This window comes from Podarcis muralis, chromosome 13 (genome assembly GCF_964188315.1).
Source record: "Podarcis muralis chromosome 13, rPodMur119.hap1.1, whole genome shotgun sequence".
Taxonomy (NCBI): Eukaryota; Metazoa; Chordata; class Lepidosauria; order Squamata; family Lacertidae; genus Podarcis; species Podarcis muralis.
This window is the reverse complement of record NC_135667.1, coordinates 55,963,173-55,986,163: the sequence shown is the minus strand read 5'-3', so window position 1 is coordinate 55,986,163 and position 22,991 is coordinate 55,963,173. Positions and strand designations below refer to the sequence as shown.

The following is a 22,991-nucleotide window of genomic DNA, read 5'->3' as shown; positions in this document are numbered from 1 at the left end:
AGAGGCCACGGCCATTGCAGGTGTGTGTATGTATATATTTATTACAATCAATGACCAGTAGACACAAACGTTGGGATAAGCCTGGAAGTGAGCTCTGCCACCACCCCACAGGAGCCAACTCCTAGGGGCCAAGGTCTCTTCACCCCCCCTAAAATATTTGAGGCGGCCATCCCCCCCCAAGTTGATGGGCAGTGCCATTCAAATGGTGTGCTTGTGCTGTGTCATGTGATTGATTATGCAGAGTGGGGCTTACATGCCCCCCATATATTATTCTAGTTGGCACCTCTGCCCACACTCTCTCTGCCTTTATGAGCCCACAATTTTAAAACTCCCCCACCTGTGGCTCATGGGCCCTGGGTCCTGCTGGGGAGAAAACAAAACAGTTCTGCCCTAACAGTTCCAACACCTGCATGTTCCAACACCCCAAGCCTCCAAATGGGGCTGTCCTGGTCACCCACCCATTTATTCCACCCAATGGCTTATTTCTGGCTCTGGCTGTCTTTGCTGTAGTTGCTGTTTGTTAGGAGCTGGTGCACTGCTGAAACCATTTTCTACAGCTGCCATGCAAATGGCAACGTAGTGTTGGATTTCCCCACCTCCCTTGTGGCCCTGCCTGATTTAACAGCACTTTCCCCTATTTATCCCAAGTTGTTGTTTTTTGCTTTCTGCTTGGAAGACAGCAAGTGGAAGAAGACTCCAAATGAATTTATTTCATAAAATTTATATACCACTTAATTGTAGAAAAAAACCTCAAGGTGGTGGAACATTCGGATATTTTGGCTTCCAAACTCTGAAAACCCAGAAGCAAGTGTTCCAGTTTTTGAACGTTTTTTGGAAGCTGAACGTCTGATGCAGCTTCCGCTTGAGTGCAGGAAGCTCCTGCAGCCCTTCGGAAGCTGTGCCTTGGTTTTCGAACGGTTTCAGGAGTCAAACAGACTCCCGGAACGGATTCCGTTTGAGAACCAAGGTATGACTGTATACTTAGGAACTTGGACTCCACTACTGTTGTAAGTCAGTTCCCCAGGGGTGTGGAGAATGCTGTCTGGTCAGGTGTTAATGGATGAGTTTAACCTGATAAAGCTCAAGGATGTGGGTGAGGTTCTGGGATGGGTGCAGGCAGTCAATTGCACACTGGACCTTTGACCCCCGTGGCCGAAAACATGTGGAAGGAAGGGAACCACAGACTGGGCCAATAAGCTAGCTAATGCATGATTGGAAGAAGGAGTGGTCTCAGGATGTCTGAAAGTGGCAGAAGAATGACTATTGGCTGGTTGCAAATGTCCCCTTCTGGGTCCTTGAGTCCTTGCCCTCCCTTTAACTACCGTATTTTTCCTTCTATAACACGCAGATTTTTTCTCCTAAAAAGGAAGGGGAAATGTCTGTGCATGTTATTGAGCGAATGTGTGGTCTCTGGAGCCAAATGGCGCGAGGGGAGGCAAAAAAAATCAGGCAAAAATCAAATCGCGCGTCTCGGAGAAGGAAAACCTGAAAAGAGGAAGCGGCTGCTTTCCTGCATTCTGCCTCAGGGTCTTACTGCCCACCCTCCTCTGTTTCGTTGCTGTGTTTGCTCAAACGGAACAAAGAGCAGGGAAAGCCCCTCCCCTCCAGGCAAGCAGAGGGGAAAGCAGAGTGTCGTTCCTTCCTCTCTGTGCTCCGGTGCTGCTGAAAACATGCAGGAGGGAGAGAGAGAGAGAGAGAGGGAGAGAGAGCTGGCTGGCTTGGGTGGGTAGGTGAGGGAAAACTTTTGCCTTCCTTTCCTCCCTCCCGTTATATCCCTCTCCTGCATTCTTAGCCAGCTGCTTCTCTGCACACCCCTCACGTGCTCCTTGTCCGTTCTGTGTTTTTCCTTCCCTCCCCACTTAAAATGTGGTTAAAAAGCATGGATCCACATGGATCCTCAGGATCTTTGCATTGGGTCACCCCAAATTCACCATCAGAGCACATAACATGTCCATGGCTACAGCCTGCCCCCCCCCCCAAAATCACGCACCCACTGTTGCCTGGGGCTGCAATGGTGCAAAAACGTGGTTAAAAAGCATGGATCTACATGGATCCTCAGGATCTTTGCATTCGGTCTTCCCAAATTCACCATCAGATCACATAGCATGTCCATGGCTACAGCCTGCCCCCCAAAAATCACGCACCCACTGTTGCCTGGGGCTGCAATGGTGCAAAAACGTGGTTACAAAACATGGATCCACATGGATCCTCAGGATCTTTGCATTGGGTCAGCCCAAATTCACCATCAGAGCACATAGCATGTCCATGGCTACAGCCTGCCCCCCCAAAATCACACACCCACTGTTGCCTGGGGCTGCAATGGTGCAAAAACGTGGTTAAAAAGCATGGATCTACATGGATCCTCAGGATCTTTGCATTGGGTCAGCCCAAATTCACCATCAGAGCACATAGCATGTCCATGGCTACAGCCTGCCCCCCCAAAATCACACACCCACTGTTGCCTGGGGCTGCAATGGTGCAAAAACGTGGTTAAAAAGCATGGATCTACATGGATCCTCAGGATCTTTGCATTGGGTCAGCCCAAATTCACCATCAGAGCACATAGCATGTCCATGGCTACAGCCTGCCCCCCCCCCCAAATCACGCACCCACTGTTGCCTGGGGCTGCAATGGTGCAAAAACGTGGTTACAAAGCATGGATCTACATGGATCCTCAGGATCTTTGCATTGGGTCAGCCCAAATTCACCATCAGAGCACATAGCATGTCCATGGCTACAGCCTGCCCCCCCCCCCCCAAATCACACACCCACTGTTGCCTGGGGCTGCAATGGTGCAAAAACGTGGTTACAAAGCATGGATCCACAGGGATTCTCAGGATTTTTGCATTGGGTCACCCCAAATTCACCATCAGATCACATGTCTGTGGCCACAGCATGAAGCACAAAAATGATACATCCACTGTTTCATTCAGAATGTTTTTTCCTTTGTTTTCCTCCTCTAAAAATGATGTGCGTGTTATGGTCAGGTGCGTGTTATAGAGCGAAAAATACGTAGTTGCTCTTTCTTTGGTGGTTCCCTGAATGCTTCTAGCACTATCCGTTATTCCTGTACTTTTAATAATCTGTCCTTATTTTATTTGCGCATTTGAATAATTTTCTTCTTTCATTCTTTCTAGTAATTGGGAGGAGAATACTGGTAGACTATTGTTATAAACAGCCTGCACACTTTAGAGCTATTCCAAAGTTGTGCTTGATGTTTGTCCTGTGTGATGAAATTGCTATTATTATTATTATTATTATTATTATTAATAATAATAATAAAGGAAAACAAGACTTTTGAAATTCAGCTGTAAAAACACAGGGGTGTCTTTAATATATCACAGAGTGAGCATTTACACCTGGCTGGGAATCTTGCTCTCACTACGGAAACGTGAAATGCCACTCCTGGGAGTGGGAGCAACAAGGTTAACTAGGGATGGATGTGAACAAATGTTGTTACACTTGCTTTGGGCTTTGTTATGATTGGAGGTGCAGACTGGGGATTAAGCACAGGCTTTGTGGGAAATGTGGGTTTGCTGAGAAGGGATTGGAGAGAGAGAATGAGAGGGACAACCACATACATGAAATATACATTTTTAAAAAACACCCAAAAATCTCATTCAGATTTTGCGCACACAACAGATTAGCTTTCACAGTGACTCTTGAGAGGGCTCAGTTCCTTCAGGTGTCCTTCATCGCCCATGAGCAGAGAGAAGGTGCGCCTCTGCACTTAAGCCTATGTGTATCAGTGGCTGGGATGTATTCATTTTAGCCAAGTATACAATAACCTTTTAAAAGGACCCTAATTAGTGTGTAATAATCCAGAGTGATATACTTCCGGGAAGGTGACAGCTTCTCTTGTGGAGAGTCTCTTTTCCTTTTCAGACCTCGCCCCCCCCCGCCCCGCCCCTTTAATCCCTCTGCAGCCCATGTGCATGTTGAGCTTTTGCAATTCTATTGCATTAGGATGTGACACATTCCAGGCCCTTGACAAGGGCTTTTGTTTAGCAATATTTATAGCAGCTTCTTGTCATTGTAGAGCAAAGGCAATTGCCCTGCCCTCTGGCCCCCTTCTTTAAGCAGATTTTAAGCAGAAGCTCCTCTCATGTAGCACTAATTGAAATGATTGGTGGAGGGGGGAGGGCTGTGCACTTACTCTGCCTGACTCTGGCTTATCTGCTTGGGGGCTAAACCAGGGAGGGGGGGTGAGGGTGAGAGAATGCAAATCTTTTGCCTCATTCCAGCAAGGCTCAGGACTAACCGGCCATCTGTCCACTCTTGGAAGAGAAATGACAGAGTCTACGCTCAGCTACAAGTCCAAAGAAAAGAAAAGAAATTGTCCCCAAACTCTGACTGAGAATTTCATATGAGGTACAGTCTCCAAGACTCTCTCATCAGGTCAGTTCGATGTAGCTGTTCAGAGAAACCAAGGGCTGCACCAGCAAAATCTTCAGTGTGTTGTCAAGACTTAAACTGGAGCTAAAAATATGCATTTCCTTTAAGTATTAAGTCTCTAAAATGCAGCTTGCTGGTTTGCCCACATCCATTAGGAATTTCGTCAGTGATGTGTACAGCTTGCTTACTGGCACTGCTGACAGCTGAGCAGCCTCACAGCGAGCAAAGCTTGAAAAGATTTAAAACTAGCAAGTTCCTTGAAGAGTAATTTGGTTTTTATGCACAAGGGGCTTATCCTATGAACAAGCGGGCTGTGTTAAAATATGTATTAGGAGTTGTCATCTGAAATATGTTGGCTTCACTTAGGTGAGTAACCGAGCTTGAATTTCTCATCTGAGGATTTAAAATGCTGTCATATTATTTAGAATTCCTTTTTTCCTTTAATAGGCAGTTGGAAATTTAACGGAAATTCAGAAAAGAAAGAAAGCTTTTTGTAACCTAACATGGAATTTGAATGCAAGTAATTTTGCATGTACTATATGATAGCATTAGAATCAGCACTTAAAGCTGACATGCGAAAAGCCACAAGCCCATGTAGTTTTACTTTCTGAAGGTAAATGGGCATAATCTTAATGTCTCTTTTTCTTTGTCTTTTTATGAGTTGTTTAAAAATAAACAACCTTCTGGTCTATCAGAATTTGTTGTCAGGAGCCAATACAAATACTAAAGAAGCATCACTGTTTTTTGGGGTTTTTTGTTGTTGTACAAAATGCAAATATTAAACTAATATAATTTAAATTGCCATAATATTTACAGACAGATTTTGTTTTACTATTTTATATTATTAGCATTCATTTACTTTGGGCTTTTTAGAATGAAACAATGTAGCTTTATTTGTGTATCTAATATTAACAGGATCAGTATAAATATGTCTTAAAAAACAATTTATAATTAACTTCTGATTTTTGTTTTTACTCTATTTGTTTCATCCTCATAATGTTGTAAATATTATTTAAAATACTTGATTTTCTGCCTAATGATGATCAGGGCAGAATAGCTATAATTTTCTACATAAACCACAGTAAAGAAAAGGAACTCTCCTTTTTGATGACTTATATCGCCTTGATTTAAAAACAGTTCAGGAAATCGGTCAAAATTAGAAGGGGGCCTAAATATGAGCAAATATGAGTCAAGCTACAGGCTTGTGAAAGGGTTTTAAAGCGGGCATAGCAGGTGAATTGTACCAGAAAGACAGGACACATTTTCCTCATATCATTACGAAAATATTATCAAAAATATCATTTAGTCTGGATTTATACATTGTGGGGTTTGAGGAGGATTAGTTGGAGGCGTGTGAACTATTTTCATTATAGTGACAATTCTTCCAGAAACGCATTGGTATTTGTCTTTAGCTCTACGTGTTCTAACATAGCAGTAATAAAGCAATAGAATGCATGTTTCGGCTTTTAGTGAAACAACATCCCCATCCCACTGTGTCAAATATTTAAAGAACAAAACTCAGTAGTGTCCTTGGTACGTACTATCTTATTATGTGAATGCCACTTTTAGCAACCATTTTTATACCATCAGTCTAATAATCCCCCTTCCTTTTGTTAGCATCTGATCACTATATGTATATATATAAAAGTTTAGCTGTGATATTTACTTTAGGTTCCGGTCCTTAGATTTAGCTTTGTTTTATACTTAGCTGCTGCAGATTTTTTTTTTTAATGAGTCAAAATTCCTTATGATGAACGGTATGCTATCATACCATTAAGTCTTGCTTGGATATTAAATTGAGTTGTTATCTCCCGTAAAAGCTAATTAGCAGTATCATACACTACACTGGGGTTGACAACTTCAAAAAGTGCTTGACAACAGGATTTCAGAGGTCTGGAGCATGCCGAAGGTACAGAGAAATCGCTTCCTAAGCTAGAAGAATAGCAGAAGGAGCTTATAGAAAGCTTCAATCTTTCTGAGATCCTCAAAGTAATAGTCAGCTGCGGTGAAGTTGAATAGGTTTTCAGCTGGTTTGTTACTGAAGGTTTGTGGAAGAAAAGTGGGGTCTGCATTATGGTGTGTGATGATAGCTGGAGATACATTGCGGCTTAGTTCTGTGGTTAAGAGTGCTTTGCAGGTGGAAAAGAAGCTTTTTTGGATAGTGGTGTGTGTGTGTGTGTGTGGTGTCAGCCAATGCATCAGAATGCAAAAGAGCGCAACAGGATGCTTGCTAACAAAGGAGTCTTTATCAGTTGAAAAGGTGGGAAGAGCCGTGCAAAACTGGTGCACTGAAACCGTTTCAAGAATGTGGGGGCTTCTCAAGATCCCTGCTATCTCTGGCAAAGTAATGTAAGACAGAAATTGTGCTCATTGTAACTTCCACTATGGATGCTTTTAAATTTTTTTTAAAAGCCAGCATTTCACTACTACATTTGGTTTTCTTTACAAAAAAAAAAAAAGGCTGGTGGTAATTTTAACAAATACATGTGCCAAGAAATTTCAAAAGTTGGAAAGTTAATCATGGCACATAGCTAAAGAGCCCTGATGCACACAAACACAAACCACAGTGGCCTTTATTTTATTTCATAGAATTTATACACCATTTGATTGTTTAAAAAACCCCTCAAAGCGGTTTACAGAAAAATAAAATGATAAAATTAAAACGAACAACTATAATTTAAAACATTCAAAAAACAGATTAAAACATGCATTAGCATTGTAAATGTCAAGATATCTACTATTTAATAAATTACTCTGCAACTGAGCTTTCTTAGGCAAAAGCACATTTTAATTTAGTTGAAGCAGAGGGAAAAAAGAATCAACACATAAGCGAGATGCTAAGGAGCAATCACGAGCAGTAGCAAGATGACAATAATGAAGGATGTTTCCTAAATATTTTAAAAGGAACTCAGAGAAGGGAAATCTGCCTGGTTTGCCATCAATTAATAAAATCAACAGGAGATGGGAAAATGGGTCACTTGGGTTTTACCGCTAAGCAGCAAATCCAGAGCAGATAAGATTTAGCTGAGATGTTAAGGTTTATTCAGTGCATTTAGTTAATGAAGTTCTGTCCCTGTATTTTTTAAAAGCATGTGCAGCAGGGCTGGGGAAGGATGGAATGGCCCGTCCTGCTGTAATTATTCCTGTAAGACTATGTAAGACTGGATATTTTTAAAAAGCTGAACAAAGGCGACTTCATTTTGTAAAAGATGCCAGCACACGTACACAACGGAAGTTTTGTATCACTGTCTAGCAAATATCCAGGTAGAAGTACAGAGTATTAGGGGTTTTTTTTAAACACTGAAGGCTTTTTAAAAACATGTTTTTATGTTGCTAAAGATAATAGAAAAGCAAATAAACAGACAGCAGAATGCAATTCCTGTGAAAAACATCCTCCGGCAAATATGTTACTATTCCACTTTACTCTATTTTTGGAGAGCAGTCTGTATTGACAGCCGATGCTACCTCAAATTGTTTCAGATTCAGCTACAGTAGTTTCAGCTTCACATCTCTGCTCACATCATGATCCCAGTTAGTTCTTGTTGGTGCAAAAGGCAAATTTTATATATATTATTTTTCTTTTGCACCAACAAGAGGATAATTTCTGGATGCCAAGATTGAAATTGGCGGCAGGTACTCTTTGGTGAGAGGAACCCAGCAGAGATTTAAAGTAACAAAACATGCAGCAAAATATGTGGAAAAGGAGATCCTTAAGATGTGCCCTTTAAAGTGAGTTCCCAAGTTTTCCTCTTCCCTTAACACAGGGAAAGACCACACATTTGGTAAGTTAAACATAGTTTACTTACAAACTCTCCAGTGGTCAGTTTCACCTGCTTTTCCAGACAGTCTTCAGAAAAAATTGCACAGGCAGTAAAACTTGGCTTAGTTGCAAAGTGGTGAAACTTCCTAAATTATTGGTTTAGGAACTGAAGAGAGGCTTGTGAGAGCCATGCAGAACCGGAGTAACCAGCTCAAACCTCTTTAAACACTGAGCTTCTCAGGTAGGCTGTGGAAGAACAATAGGCCTGATTCCCTAGTTCCTCCCAAGGTGAGGGGAAGTGGAGGTTGTTAAGCCTGGCAGGACAGCTTACTTACTCTGTGGTATTAAGCCCTTCATGTGTTATTTAGACTTAAGCATGTTGGTTCTATGAGGCTGGTTATCCCAGAGTTCTCTGGTGATCTATGTTTCTAGGGAGCTCTGTGCTCTGTCTGTTTGAGCATATCAGCAAGCGCCTGGCTGTTCAGTGATGGGAAACTTTTCCCAGCTGGTGAGCCAGATTCTGACCTGTGGGCCATTTGGATGGGTGGGTGGGGTGTACGTACATGCATTATACCAGAGCTTTCCGAACTGTGTATCATGATATGCTAGCGCGTCAGCTGCAGTGTGTAGGTGTGTCATGCAAACACTCCTTGCGCTCCTCCCAGGAAGGGGGAAAGGGGTTAGTTTAACCTCTGGTTTGCTAGTAAAACTGAATTACTGAGTTGCGAATTGATGCATGTCTAAAAAGTGTGTCACCAACATGAAAAGTTTGAAAAGCTCTACATTAAACTATGGAACTGTGCAGCTTCAAAGAGCCTTTCTTTCAGCCTGAATCAGCACTGACTATGTGCCCCCTTGGGGAAACTCCTCAGGGCAGCCAATTCTAGCAAGCCACACTTGCAGAGGAACATTGGCAAGCTCATTTTAAGCTTCACATTGTTTCCTTGCAACCACCTGGTTACCTGCCCCTTACCCAATACATTGTAGAGGACATCAGGTGGGGGGCAGGTGGAGATGATTTGGAGGAAATGACCTCACAGCCAAAATTATGACCCCTGCTGACTTTGATTTGGTGCATGTGTTGGAGGCTCTAGACCAGGGGTCAGCAAGCTTGTTCAGCCATGGGCCGGTCCACCGTCCCTCAGACCATGTGGTGGGCCGGACTATATTTTGAAGGAAAAAAATAATGAACACATTCCTTTGCCCGACAAATAACCCAAAGCTGCATTTTAAATAAAAGGACACATTCTACTCATGTAAAAACACACTGATTCCTGAACCGTCCGTGGACTGGATTGAGAAGGCGATTGGGCCGCATCCAGCCCACGGGCCTTAGGTTGCCTACCCCTGCTCTAAACCACAAATCCACTTACTTTTAATGGTCAGGCAGCATTGCGGCCTGGCCACATCCTACATTGGCGATCCAGTGGCTGGCTGGGGAGGACTGGAGGCCTGCCCACAGATTGCCCAATGGCAAGCAGGCTTGGGTCCAGGGGGCGAACCCAACCAGCCAGTGGGTGTCCCTTGTGTCCACCTCCAGGGGAATACATTGAGGCTGGCTCAGCACTCCTCCTTGGTCTATAATCAGATCTCCCACCCTTTTTTTTTCATATGCTGCTTCCTTCATGCTAATACCTTGCTATAGACATTGTCAGCTGCCATATTTGGGGCTGGGCAGAAATTTTTCCACTTGATAAATTGGTACCAGCCACTTGGTTTTCACCTACCTTATAGCAGTCAACACAACTTTGTGAGGTTAGGCATTGGGTAAGCCTTAGTTTTGTCTGGAGGGGAGGATATAGCCTCTGTCTGCCCCTTCTGGGTTAAGAGTAGCCCATTAAAGGGATCTGTGAGGAATTGCTTCTGTCCGACACACAGGTGGGTTCTTGGGTCATAGCACTCATCCAACAGGGACCCCTCAGGGATAAACCTATTTGATGTAGGTCATTGTGCCCCTCCCCCCATTATAACAATCCCAACACTCCGGATGTGGTTTACCCTTGGATTCACTCCCAGCAGACGGGCTGGGGTTAAATAAAGGGCTTCACCTATCCCTATGCCAAACTTTCACATCTGTAACCAGTAAAGTTGTAGCCTGTTCAAACCCAAAATCTATATGCTGCTGCCTTGTCTGCTAGGCCTTGGCACACAATTAGATGATCATAGACACACAGTCCCTTCGACTCACACACTTCCTCTTTCCTCTTTCATACATTGGAGGGGAAGCGCGAAAGCACCTACATCCACTTCTGACTAAACAGCATTTCTGCATTATGCACAAACTCAGGGAACTGTGTTTTATTCTAACTATCTAGTTAACAAATCAGGACATCAAATGATTGGTTTGATTCTGATTTGTTCAAGCTCCACATTGGGCAAAAGTTTTCTGCATTGCAGTGGGGTTGGACTAGATGATCATTGTGGTCCTTTCCAACCCTACACTTCTATTGTTCTAAACTGGCTGATATCCCAGAATGCACAAATCTCTGGTTCATAGGCCTCTGTGTAGTGGTGCAGAATCACTGAGGTTTTCCTCAGTGCTGGTATCCAGATAAGGCCATGGTGACACCTGTGACACCTGTGAAAAAGATGAATCACATCTTAGGAATAGAAGTTAAAACTGCCAATAGCATAACACCTTTATGGTTGGGACCACACTTGGAATACCGGGTACAGTTCTGGTTGCCTTGCCTCAAAAGGCCATAATACTCCATCATATCCCACTTACATTTGGTACCAGAAGGCCCAGAGTTCATAAAGTTGTTTAGTGGATTGTGTAGAGAAATGCTAGAACTTAGATCATTCCAGTGAACCTGAATATTGGAAGATTCAGGGCAATCAGGACACTCAGCCACAGCTCATTTTTTTTCTGGGCAGTGATGCCAACACGATTTTCTGGGCCCAGTACTTTGTATGTTGAGTAAACCTTCTGACCAATCTGCAAAATGTGGCATAACATTTGCATATGTTTTTTCTTATGTGAAAATCTGTATCCTCCTTTGTACAGTACCGTATACACCTAAGGATGTAAAGTGTGAACGTGTCAAACACATGTATCATACAGGTATAGTGTCCTGCTTGTGTTGTTCAGTTGTTTCCATGACACAAAAGGAATTCACATTGGGTGTGGTGGAGGAGTTCAGTTTTAAAAATGCTGGATGTGCCTGTCAGATGATGTTAAGTAACAACTTGAAGCAACTCCAGGCTTGCCACTAGGAAGTATGGATTCATGGGGCCTCTGTGGCGGAGCAATTCTCACTACTGTATTTTAAACCACATGTGATTATTTCCCATTCAGGTAATTTAATCTTGCTTTTTGGTCCCACTCCCTCAAAAGGCACTTGACAGGTGTCTCCTAAATGAATCTTTCTTTGGAAGGTCTAACTTTCTTGCATTTATAGCAATTAAAGTTCTAAGCCTTAGTTTGTTTCATGACAATGAATAATAGAATCACAAAGTTGGAAGGGACCTTGGTCATCAAGTCTACCTCCCACTAAGTGCAGGATGAATTTGCAGTGCAGGATGCAAAGACACCACTGTGGAATAACTCTTAGCATTAGGAATTCTCCATCTGCATTAGAGCCCTTCAGATATTTGAAGGCCTTATTTTAATCTTCTCTTGGCTATACCTTCAGACTCCCTCAGAAGGTGGTGGACTCGCCTTCTCTGGAGGTTTATAAGCAGAGGTTGGATGGTGTGTCATGGATGCTTTAGTTGAGATTCCTGCATTGAAGTTGGACTAGATGGGGTCCCTTCCCCTACAATTCTGTGAACTCTTTCAACCCTTCTTTGTGAGATTTGACATTGGCCCACTTAAGATGTACTGCCCAGTACTGGACAGAATAGAGTGGAATGATTCCTTTTTATGCATTCTTCTCTTTATAAAGCCGTCACTGCAGATGTTCATGTAGCCTCTGTTGTCTCTTGAATGGGATTTTTCTTTTGTTGCTGTATATTTGGTGCTACTGTAGCTTATCATTATGTATTTGATTTTAGTATTATTACTGAGCTTGTGAATATTGTTGTTAGTTTTTTGGAGGGTACCAATATTTTTATTATTTTTAATTTTTTTATTAAAATACACTTTTTATTATTTTAAACTTGTTTTGATTTTATATTACAAACTTAGATGATGGCATCTGCCTTGGGAGGGTTTTTAAATAATTAAAGAATTAAATAAATAAGACTGCACTTGCTTTTTCAGCAGCAGCATCACATTGCTGACTCATGCTTAGCAAAACATTCTAGATGCTTTTCACATGTCCTACTGCCAAGCTAAGTCACCTCCATCCTATACTTGTGCCTTTCATTCTTTGTACCTAACTGCAGGACTTTACATTTATCTTTATTGAATTTTACCTTGTTGGTTTCAGCCCAGCACTCCAGCCCGACAAAATCACTTGAATCTTGATTTTGTCTTCTGTGGCATTAACTACACTTCCCATCATTGTGCCACCTGCAAGTTTGATAAGCATCCCCTTTGCTCCTTGATCCAAGTTATTTATGGAAATGATTAACAGCACAGTGCCTGGGATCTTAGTACCTCCCTTCAAGTTGATTCAGAGCCATTCATGAGTGCTTGAGTATGACTGCTAGACTAGCTGCAGCTCCACCAAACAGTAGCATCATTCAGCCCACTTTTTATCATCTTGCCAACAAGGAAATCATGGGAAATTTTGTTTCATCTCAAAACCTTTGCTGAGATCAAAAGACACACATCTACAGCATTCCCATGATTTGCAAAACTAACAACTGTGTAAAAAAGGGAATTAAGATCTATCTTCAACTTTGGTTTTGCTAAATATGTTCTTGGTTAGGAATCTAAATCTTAATTATAAAGAGTGGCTGAGCGATTCGGGGTTCATCCACACCTCCATTTGCCCTGCCACTCAGGGGCATAGGAAGGGGGTGCGCGGGGGGGGGTGCGGTTTGCCCTGGGTGTCATCCCCGAGGGGGGTGACAAAATGGCACGCCATGGGGGGACACTTACAGCGGGGCCTGGCCTGCAGCGCACCCGAGCCACATGTCTCTCCTGGGACTGATGGGGTGGCTTGGGACCCCACACTGTCCTAAACAGCAGCGTGGAGCTTGTGTCCGCCATGCAGACTCCGTGGGCAGATCGCCGCACCACCCCCTTGGGCGGATCCCGCCCCCTGTGGGTGGATCGCCCCGCCCCTGCCGCCCCGGGTCTTACACCCCTGCTGCCACTTTCCCCTGGGAAAACCAGAGGTTTAGTGCTCAATTGCCGTTTATTCCAATTTAGTGCTAAAGAGTGAGTTTTCGGGGGGGGGGGGGCGGAGTGGCAGCGTAAAGGCCAAACCTCTTGGACCCAAGCCTAGACAGGACTGCTCAGACCCATGCCACCTAGGCACAGGACAAAGGGAACTGTGGGTTAGCTCTTACTCTCGGCTGCACATGCAGTGGTAGCTCAGGATTAAAGACACTGCAAAACAAATATTGACCAGTGGTATAAAAAAAAATGGCAATGTGCTCTTTTAGCACAATTGACACAATAACTAAGGGCAACCAGGGGACAAAAGATAAAAGACCCATTTGAGAACATATGGGAAGCGTTTATGGACTGGACAAGTGTAGAGGATAATGCCTGCCCCCTGCTTCCTATACCTTTTGAGTTATCTCTTCATCTCAGAACCTTGTAACGAAAAATCTTGCAAAGAAAACCCTGTAAAGAAAATGTAATGGAGAAAGAAAGTATTGAGTCTATCAGCTTGTATAGTTGTTGAGCTGCCTTAAGCCTGTTATGTTAATAATTTACCTATTGTTTGATTTATATTTAATTTGTATTTTCAAAACAGTTTAGTAAAGAAAATGATAACAAATTGCAAAAAGAAAGAAAGAAAACGAATTAAGGTTCGCTTGGCATGATTTATGCTTCATAAAGCCATGCAGGCTGCTACTAAACAATACATTATATTCTAAAAATATTGCTCCTCATTCTATTCTAGAAATTTGCCTGGTATCAGCATCAAGCCAACCAGTCTATAGTTTCCTATGTCTGCCTGTGCGCCCCCTTTAAAGATAGAAATAACATTTGCCTGTCGCCAGTCTTCTGACACCTCACCCATTTTCCAAGAAGTCTCAGAGATTGCAGTCATCAGCACACTGGGATGTAATTCATCTGGCCCTGGCCTGAAGACTTGAACTCATTTAAAGCACCTAAGTGCTCTAAGCATCTCCTAACCTACCCTGGGTTGTATGTTCATCCTTATACAAATACATTTCAGTAATCTTTTATTGCTTTCAGCCAGTGGTGATAAAATAATTCAAGATAAATTTCAGAAATAGAAATTTAATACAACCCCCCTTAAAACTGAAACACACACACACACACACACAGCATAAAATTCAGCTATATCGACTGAATTCATCAACTTAAAACATCACCGTGGAAATTAAATGCCAGTCTGAAATAGTTTTTACTTAGATTCTTGAGGCTGTCTGTGTCAAAGTCAATAGGCAACAGCTTTTTTGAAATGGGAGATACCTTGGAAATACCTGATCATCAAAATAATTTTAGAAGTGGTTGGGGACTGGACGGCTTTTGCACAGAGTGGCATGTGCAGGTTCTTCATTTTGTTGCCCTTTATTGCATTCACAGATGGATGGGCTTTTAGTGAGTTCAGGGGGAATGACAATCCACCCATATATAGGAGACTTTCCTAATGCAATCAGAATTCCCTCAGGAGCCACGCAATGAAGCCATTATGAAAATGGAATTTTGATTTAACTTATGGCCTTCTGTCTCTTCCCTCCGCCAGCAGAGAAGGGGCTGCAAATATTCTGTCTCCAATGGATACTAAAAGTCAATACAGCTAAAAGCCCCTAACCATACACGGAGAGGGGAGATAAATAATAAAGTAGCCAGAATAGAATTTCCTTTGGTTACTAATAAAATGCCCCCTGTATCCTGGCTGTATATATGTAACTGAGAGCATCATCAAAAATGCATTTAAATATGATTCTCCCTATGAGAATCAGGAGGTACTAGCCAATCATACCTTTTGATGAAATTAGACATGATAATTTGATGCCAAATGAAATGCATTTCCTACTTTTGCTAGCATGATTCCGATTATACAGCTTTCTAAATAATAATACGTTTAGATTGCTTTGCATAAAAACTAGACCATCCCCTAATCCTCTTTTGCCTGAATTAATTGCACAGATTTCAGTCCTGATCCAAAGGTGAAGCTAAACGTCACAGAAGCAGACCCACGTCTTCAAAACTGGGTTGCCACCAAACCTATTGAAAGAAGGAGAGTTGATTGCAAGTTTGGGGGGGGGGGGGAGTGGATAGGAGGTATTTGCTACCATGGCTCCACTCAGCTGGCCATTTTTCTCTTGGTCAAGTTGTGGCAGGCTCTGAAAAGGTTCAGCACTCTTTCCACTTGCACACACAGCATTTACAGGTATTTGGCAGAAAGTCATGTTTGAGCACATGTGTAATAGTCCTTCTCTGAAGCTCAACTCCATTGAACTTTCATTTTGGACAGTAACTATTCTCACCGAAACTATTCATGGTTTAAATGCAGTTTTAATATAGTTTCTTATGTTGGCAATTTAATGAGCTACTAGCTTAATACTATCCTGACTGCAAAGAACTTTGAGGACAGAAATAAGCCCTTTGTCAAGTTTCAGGCTAATTGTTCACATTCTTGCAAAGCATGCCAGCAATTAATATTCCTTGTATGCGCTTTCTGAATATTAAAAATAAAATCACAACTGACTTTCTTGAATTCTCCATTTCCTGCTCTTTCAAGGGCCTTAAAAAGTACCTTTCATCTCCTGTTATTGTACAATTGCTTACATTTGCATAAGCTTTCAGAAACTTTAGGACCTTATGACTTTTATCACTTGGAGCCACTATTTCTCTTTTCCCAAGGAACAAGCAGTCAAAGAAGAAAATAATGAAGTTCCTGTGTCCTGTGTTGCCATGTGGAACTACTGTTCATTATTGCTTGTAATACTGGAGCCTCCTCTCCAGGCAAATATCTCCTGTCACTTGAGTAAACATATGTTTTTATACATTATCAAAGTTTAAAATATAAAAGATGTGTAGGTAAGTCAGGGGTTGTTGCATCCTGTTCACGCCTTGCAACAAAAGTTAGCAGCAGTTTGGTGGCATGTTTGATTCATATGTATTTGTATTTAACTGCTAAAATGTCTGAACAGATACATGAAGAATATGTCTAAAAATGCTTTGCCAAAGGAAGCTGGGCTAAGTCTGTCTTTGACCATTTTTAGGGCAACTAATGCAAAAGACTACTGCAACAGTAAATTGTATGACGATATGGGCTTTTCTTTGATAATTCTCTTTGGTATGAGCATTCAAGCTGGAGCAATAAAGAAAAGTGTCATTATAGATCATGTTGAAAGGACAGCTTTCATGTCACTGTACTTGAGTAGATTCACAGTAGTCTGTGGCAGTCTGCTCTTTTTCATTATGGAGACAAGCCTGCCTTTTATTAATTACTCAGTCTCTCAGTAAGAACAGGGGCATGTGATGTAAAATATCCTGACCAGGACTTTGTATTCATGTTACAATGGCTATCCAAAATTTGGCAAACACTGACTATTTGAGATTAATTACATGGGTGCCTGAAAATAGGCATCTTTGCATGTCTCAGGTATCAGTGATTCCTGACAAATATTTAGAAGACCACATTTGCCAGAGTTTCTCAGAGCTTTGAGACATTAAAAAAAATTGTCTGGGATTATCAATATACACATGCGGTTGTTAACAGTCTCCAAATTGTGATCATGTTCATGCACAGCTCCACTATACACAGTTTCACAGTGAAGCTTTAAAATCGCATCTACACAGGCAACAACCCAGAATGGTGGACTAAGAACCACTTAGCTGCCGTTCCACGTGATTGTCAGGGTGCTGTCAGCGGCTCCCAGCTGGTTGTCCAGGAAAGTATAAAGACAAGGAAAAAGTGCTTTTTAATTTCCATCTTACAAAGAACCCAGCCTCTTGGACAGTGGCGTTGTCCCGAGTGAATCTCCACCCGCTTCTCTCCTACTTCCTCATTTGTCATCATCCTCTCCTCTACGGGTGCTGCTACGTGCCCTCTGTCTTTGAGCTCTTTGCTCTCCTACTTTTAAGTCTCACCGGGTTCTGGGAGATGGAGGGTCTGGAATGCTTTCTAATGACAACGCGTCAGCTGGGTGTTGCTCTGGCTCTCCCATGATTTCCCAACTTTCCCCTCATCTGCCTCTGAGCTGCAACCTCCCTCAAACCCCTGTTGTAGATCTATACTGTCTTCCTCTTCCTCCTCCCTGGAAGGGTCGGGATGGGGAGGCGGTCTCCACCATTCCTCCTCTGCCCAGTCCCTGACAGTGACAGAGAGAAGACAACAGGAGGAAGGTCCACTCCACTGGTTCCCCCTCCTCCAACTGTCTCCCTTGATGATAATCCCACCTAGCTATTATAGATATTGTAAGAATTGGCATCTGAACTTGCTTACTTTCATTTTTCTTCTCTATCCTCTTCTTTCTACAAGGTATATTAGGTTGTACGTCATTATTTTAAAATTGCAAACCATGCAGCTATATTGTTGTTTTTATTATTTATGTATGTATGTGAAAGGCCTAATTAGCTTTCGAGTAATAGATTTAGCATAGCTTAATTCTGGCAAATTTGATGAATTGGCAGGATTTCTCAGTGATGATAGACAGAGGTTCTGAGAGCACATCAGCAAGCTCCAAGGATACAGGTCCATAAGACTGGAGACAGGCAGATGTTGTCCCAGTCTTCAAAAGGGGGAGGGGAAGGAAACTGCAAACTGGCTTTGATTCCAGAACAGATTGTAAGAGTCTATTTGTCGGCAATTTTGTAGCAATGCGGTGATTAGGAGTTAAAATAGTCGTGTCAAAAATAAATCCTGTCATATGAATCTTTTTTCAATGAATGTGTTACAAGGTTAGTGAATTTTGGCAACACTGTAACATAATTTATATTGATTTTAGAAAAACGTTTGACAAAGGCCTCCATGTTATTTTGGTTGGCAAGCCAGTTAAATGCAGGCTGGATGGTAGTACAGTACTGGCATCAGGTGAGGTCACAACCAGTTGGCAAACAAGGCCAAAAAGTGGCAATCAGTGGATCCCCATCAGAACAGACAGACCTTTTGAATGGGGGGCCCTCAATATTCTTCAGCATTTTTATTAATTATGTAGATGCAGGATCAGATTATCAGATGCGCAAGTGACACAAAACTGAGAGAGAAAGACCTCAGAAGACAGGACTAAAATTCAAAATGACCTTGACAGGATGGAAGACTGGGACAAAACTAACAACATGCAATTCAACAGAGGCAGAAGCAGCTACAGTGAGTGGCAGAAGCACCCATCTGGCCTCCCAGCACCAGTGTCTACACTGTGCTCACCTCCCCACCACCTCACTCCTCTACCTCCCAGTAAGCTGCAGAGATGCTGGTGTTGGGAGGCCAGGTACACACTGCTGGCCCTTCCCACCAACCACTCCTGAACCAGAGACAAATATAAACTTATGCATTCATGTAAATCATAAGCTCACTGCAAGTCACAGTGTGGTGCAGCTGCTCTCTTTGTGGAGCCCTGTTGGGTTCTAGGCCACATTTGGCTGGGTGGACAAGAAGTTGTGCAGGCCTGCCATAGGCCAAAGATAGGAGGAGATCCCTCTGAGCCTAGTCCCTGCAAATCCCGAGAAAGCACACTTTGCATATTAATCGGCATCCATGTTTGGAAAGGCACTGAAGGCTACAGTGAAGTCTGAGCGGTGCATGGGGCCTTGGCTTCTTATTGCTCTTGAATACAAGCTGCTGTTGCAGGCGCCCACATGACTTAGCTGCCTGAAAGCTTCTTTCAACCTTTTTATGCCTAATCTTTTTATTCCTTGTCATCCTTTGGCTTCAGGCAAATGATTCATCTCCTGTCCTCTTCAGAGACTGCAAATATTTTCCCTCCTTTCTTCTGCATTGTTAACCTTAAAGCACTTATCATAATGTCCCTTCCCTGCTTATTGCTCTGTATGTTTTATTTCCTATGAATTAATCGTGATAGTTAAATATAAAAAATCTCTCTCACAAACATATGTATGTTGCAGATCACCTTAGATTTGTATCAACATCCCTTCTTGTGCCAGCTGTGGTTTTTAAATCTGTTATAATTAATTTCCCCATATTTGTGGAAGTTACCTCAGATTGGGGAGAAATACAGTGTCTCCTCATAGATGTATATTCACTTAAGTTAATTGCCTTCTCAAGAATTGGAAACACGATGTCATCTTCCCAAATGTCCCCATTCCCAGTTTTAATAAAATCAAGAATCATCTTCCAAATTCATATCTGGTGAAGTTAAAAAACTCCATAAAGATGATGAAGAATAATAAACTTTGGACATTTTGCAGAAGCTATTTACCCACTTCTAGAATGCAATATTCTGGGGGTTATGTACAGTGGTACCTCCAGTTGCGGGTGGGATCCATTCTGGAGCTCCGGCGGATCCCGAGGTTTCCGCAACTAGAGGGGCCTCTTCTGCGCATGCGCATACGGTGAAACCTGGAAAAATACTTACTCTGTGGTCTTAAGCCATTCATGCATTAATTAGAGTTAAACATGTTGGTTATATGAAGAGGGATATCCCACCCAAAATATGTGTGGGCTTAAAGTGGGGTGCAGGTACCTTATTGCGCGGAACTTGGCGCCTGTGTATAGGGATGCCTTTGGTTGGTAAGGCTTATTAAATATCAGAAGAAAAGAAAACCTTCAGTGTTATTGTCAAAGTCTGGTGGGATGCTCTTCCAATAAGGATTCAGCAGGCATCTTCAGTAGTAATTCTTAAATAGTTGCTGAAAACCTTTCTACACTACCAGGCACGCAATTGAAGAACAAAAAGAAATTTGTTACAGTTAGCTAGTGATCTGTGATTTTGTTTTTATGCGGTTTTTATTGTTTATATATTTGTTGTGCACCACTCTGATTTTTAAAAATGATATTGCAGTATGTGTATATTTAGAAATCAATCAATAAGAAATACTCTCTGTTTTGTTTTAGAAAAGTTTTGTATTGCTTCAGCATGTCTATGTCCAAGCAATTAGTGGTGTTGTTTGCATAACTATAGAGTTGAACTGATATGCTTGGTGAATGGTTACCATAATTTGGGAGACGGAACAAATAGGAAATTGTGACAATGGATGCTACTTGAATGTTGTGAGCTAGACAAAATAGCGGGGCGGGTATTTCTGTTTTTTAAAAAATCTAAACAGTTTTTATTGTATGACTCTGAATAAATAATTTTAACTCACTAATGAGCGTAGCTGCTCAGTAAAAAAAAGGTTTGCCTGTCTGCATAAATGTATGTAAGTATAAACCTCTTGGGAGAATCATGGGGGGCGTTTCAGGAGAGCACTAGAGAGGTGTGAAATCCCACAAGGGGGACTCCATTTCAAATGGGATTCACTCAGTATATCAGATTTCTGCAGAAATCTACTTGGCCAGTTCACATTTTGACAAGTTGTGCTACTTTCCCTTAATAATTCATTTATCATTCACTTGAATTCAAGGCCCCAGATGCTTCACATATGCATTTTAATCCTGAAACTGAAATATTTAACTTCCCATGGAAGAACTGTTGTGGGATTTGCTTGGGACTGCAAATTTCATGGGAGCAATCAGTACAGATTTTGAAACTGTATTTTATTTCAGAACACTATTGTGCTTTCTTTTAAAAGAAAATATTGATTTGAGGAAAACTAAAAGGGAAACATAGCCTGATTTCTTAACTTTATTTGATAGTAAACTTAATTTTCAGCAGTTGTATTTATCAAAGTTGAAAATGTAATTCTGCTTTTTTTCTCAGCAGAATTATTCCATATTAGACCATTACTCCTTATTAGACAATGCCCACTTTTCAATGCAGCATCACAGTGGTTTTTAACCAGTGTGCCGTGGCACCCTGAATGGCACCCGTGGCACCCTGAATGATGACCAGGGGTGCTGCGGCAACCCTGGTCTCTGACCCTCTTTTCTTCCCTCCCTCCTCTGATACCTTCTCACATCTCTGCCTCCCCAAGGCTTGTGTGGGTGCTTGTTGCAGCAGCCTTGGCTGCACATTCCCCAGATGAATGGGGGCATCCTCTTCCCAGCCCCTGTTGGGCGGCATGAAGGAGCACCTCTCTTTGGCGTGGGGCTCAGAGACCAGGGGTGGTGGTGGCAGCTGCCCAGAGGACTGCTAAGGAGAGGAGGCTGAGGGAACGCTCCACAAGGGAGGGTGTTTGAACGGGGGTGAGGGGCTGCCGGCTCTGCAAGCAATGGGTGACATAACTGGGCTCCTTCAGAGGGAGTGGAAAATATTCCGAAATTGGTGGGTGGGATTCAGTAGAATATTAACAGTGATGATTTTACAGTGGTGCCTCGCAAGACGAAAATAATCCGTTCTGTGAGTCTCTTCGTCTAGCGGTTTTTTCGTCTTGCGAAGCAACCCTATTAGCGGCTTAGAGCTATTAGCGGTTTAGTGGCTTAGCGGCTATTAAAGGCTTAGCGGCTTAGCGGCTAAAAGGCTATTAGCGGCTTAGAAAAAGGGGGGGAGTGAAAAAAAATCGCAAGACTCGCAAGACATTTTCGTCTTGTGAAACAAGCCCATAGGGAAATTTGTCTTGCGAAGCAATTCAAAAACGGAAAACCCTTTCGTCTAGCGGGTTTTTCGTCTTGCGAGGCATTCGTCTTGCGGGGCACCACTGTACTGCGGTACCCCTGGTTACATACTCTTCAGGTTACATACGCTTCAGGTTACAGACTCCGCTAACCCAGAAATAGTACCTCGGGTTAAGAACTTTGCTTCAGGATGAGAATAGAAATCACGCGGCGGTGGCAGCAGGAGGCCCCATTAGCTAAAGTGGTGCTTGAGGTTAAGAACAGTTTCAGGTTAAGAACGGACCTCCGGAATGAATTAAGTACTTAACCCGAGGTACCACTGTATTAAGGTTTTGTATCTGTGTTCTAAAGACCTGGGATTGTATGGCACATACTTACTTTGAAATATTATGGAGATAAAAGGTGGAATAACACAAGTTGCTGTTAGTAGTGGAAGCAATGTTTGTCTTGTTCCATCCACATAAATATTTCATTTATATAGCATGCGGCAGTTAGTTTTTTTTATATAGCATCATAGCATCTGAGGGTGTGTGTTTTTCAGCAGCCCTTGTTGAAATCTATTCTGATAAACTAAAATAAGCAACGGAATCCTTTTTATGGACACCACTAGCAAGGGAGAAGGAAATGTACCTTCAAGAACTAATTCACTCAGGGACTCTCCATCATGTCATCATGAAAGGCCTGAGTAGCTATGAGAATAATTTGATTTAGTGATTAGGCCAAGGCAAGGCTATCTGTTTGCTAACAATGAGGGAGAAGTGGAGAATTAGCTAGAAAAGATACATTTCTAAACTGAAGATATAAAAACAAATAAGTGTCGCATATTGAACTTTCATATTAGGTTGAGCGTCTCATTATCTAAATATGCAGAATTATCCATTGCCAACACATGTATTGGATTAGTAGTGTTAATGGAAGGACTCTTACACCATCATTTCCTAAAAGCTACTTGACTGTAGATAATCCTTGGGAATGCAGACGTCTCCACAATCCTAATAACGAGATTTGGACTAATAACTTCTATGACACTGGGAGACAAGAGAGAAATATGAGGAGCAAGTGGTAAAAATATATACTATCCCATTTGCCTTTGCTGTCCTTCATGTAACATACCAAACAACCAGCCTTTGAGAAAATTCCCTTTGGAAGTGCCACTCATTCAGTGCCTTTGCTCATGA

At 42.2% G+C, this 22,991-nt stretch overlaps 1 protein-coding gene across 14 annotated transcripts in view; it reads left to right on the top strand.

The window, feature by feature from the left end:
• The window catches only part of LOC114582583 (poly(rC)-binding protein 3-like), a 237,211-nt gene that overhangs the window by 159,962 nt on the left and 54,258 nt on the right, over positions 1-22,991 (top strand). For 2 of the 14 annotated variants that reach the window (XM_028703718.2, XM_077917655.1), the window contains exon 1: positions 4,010-4,371. The exons of 3 other annotated variants lie outside the window; for them this stretch is intronic. The gene's annotated coding sequence lies outside the window, so the exon portion shown is untranslated. Of the gene's footprint in view, positions 1-4,008; positions 4,399-4,418; positions 4,762-22,991 lie in introns of those variants that run through there. 9 more of the 14 variants (XM_077917659.1, XM_077917661.1, XM_028703721.2 and 6 more) reach the window with 7 other exon arrangements.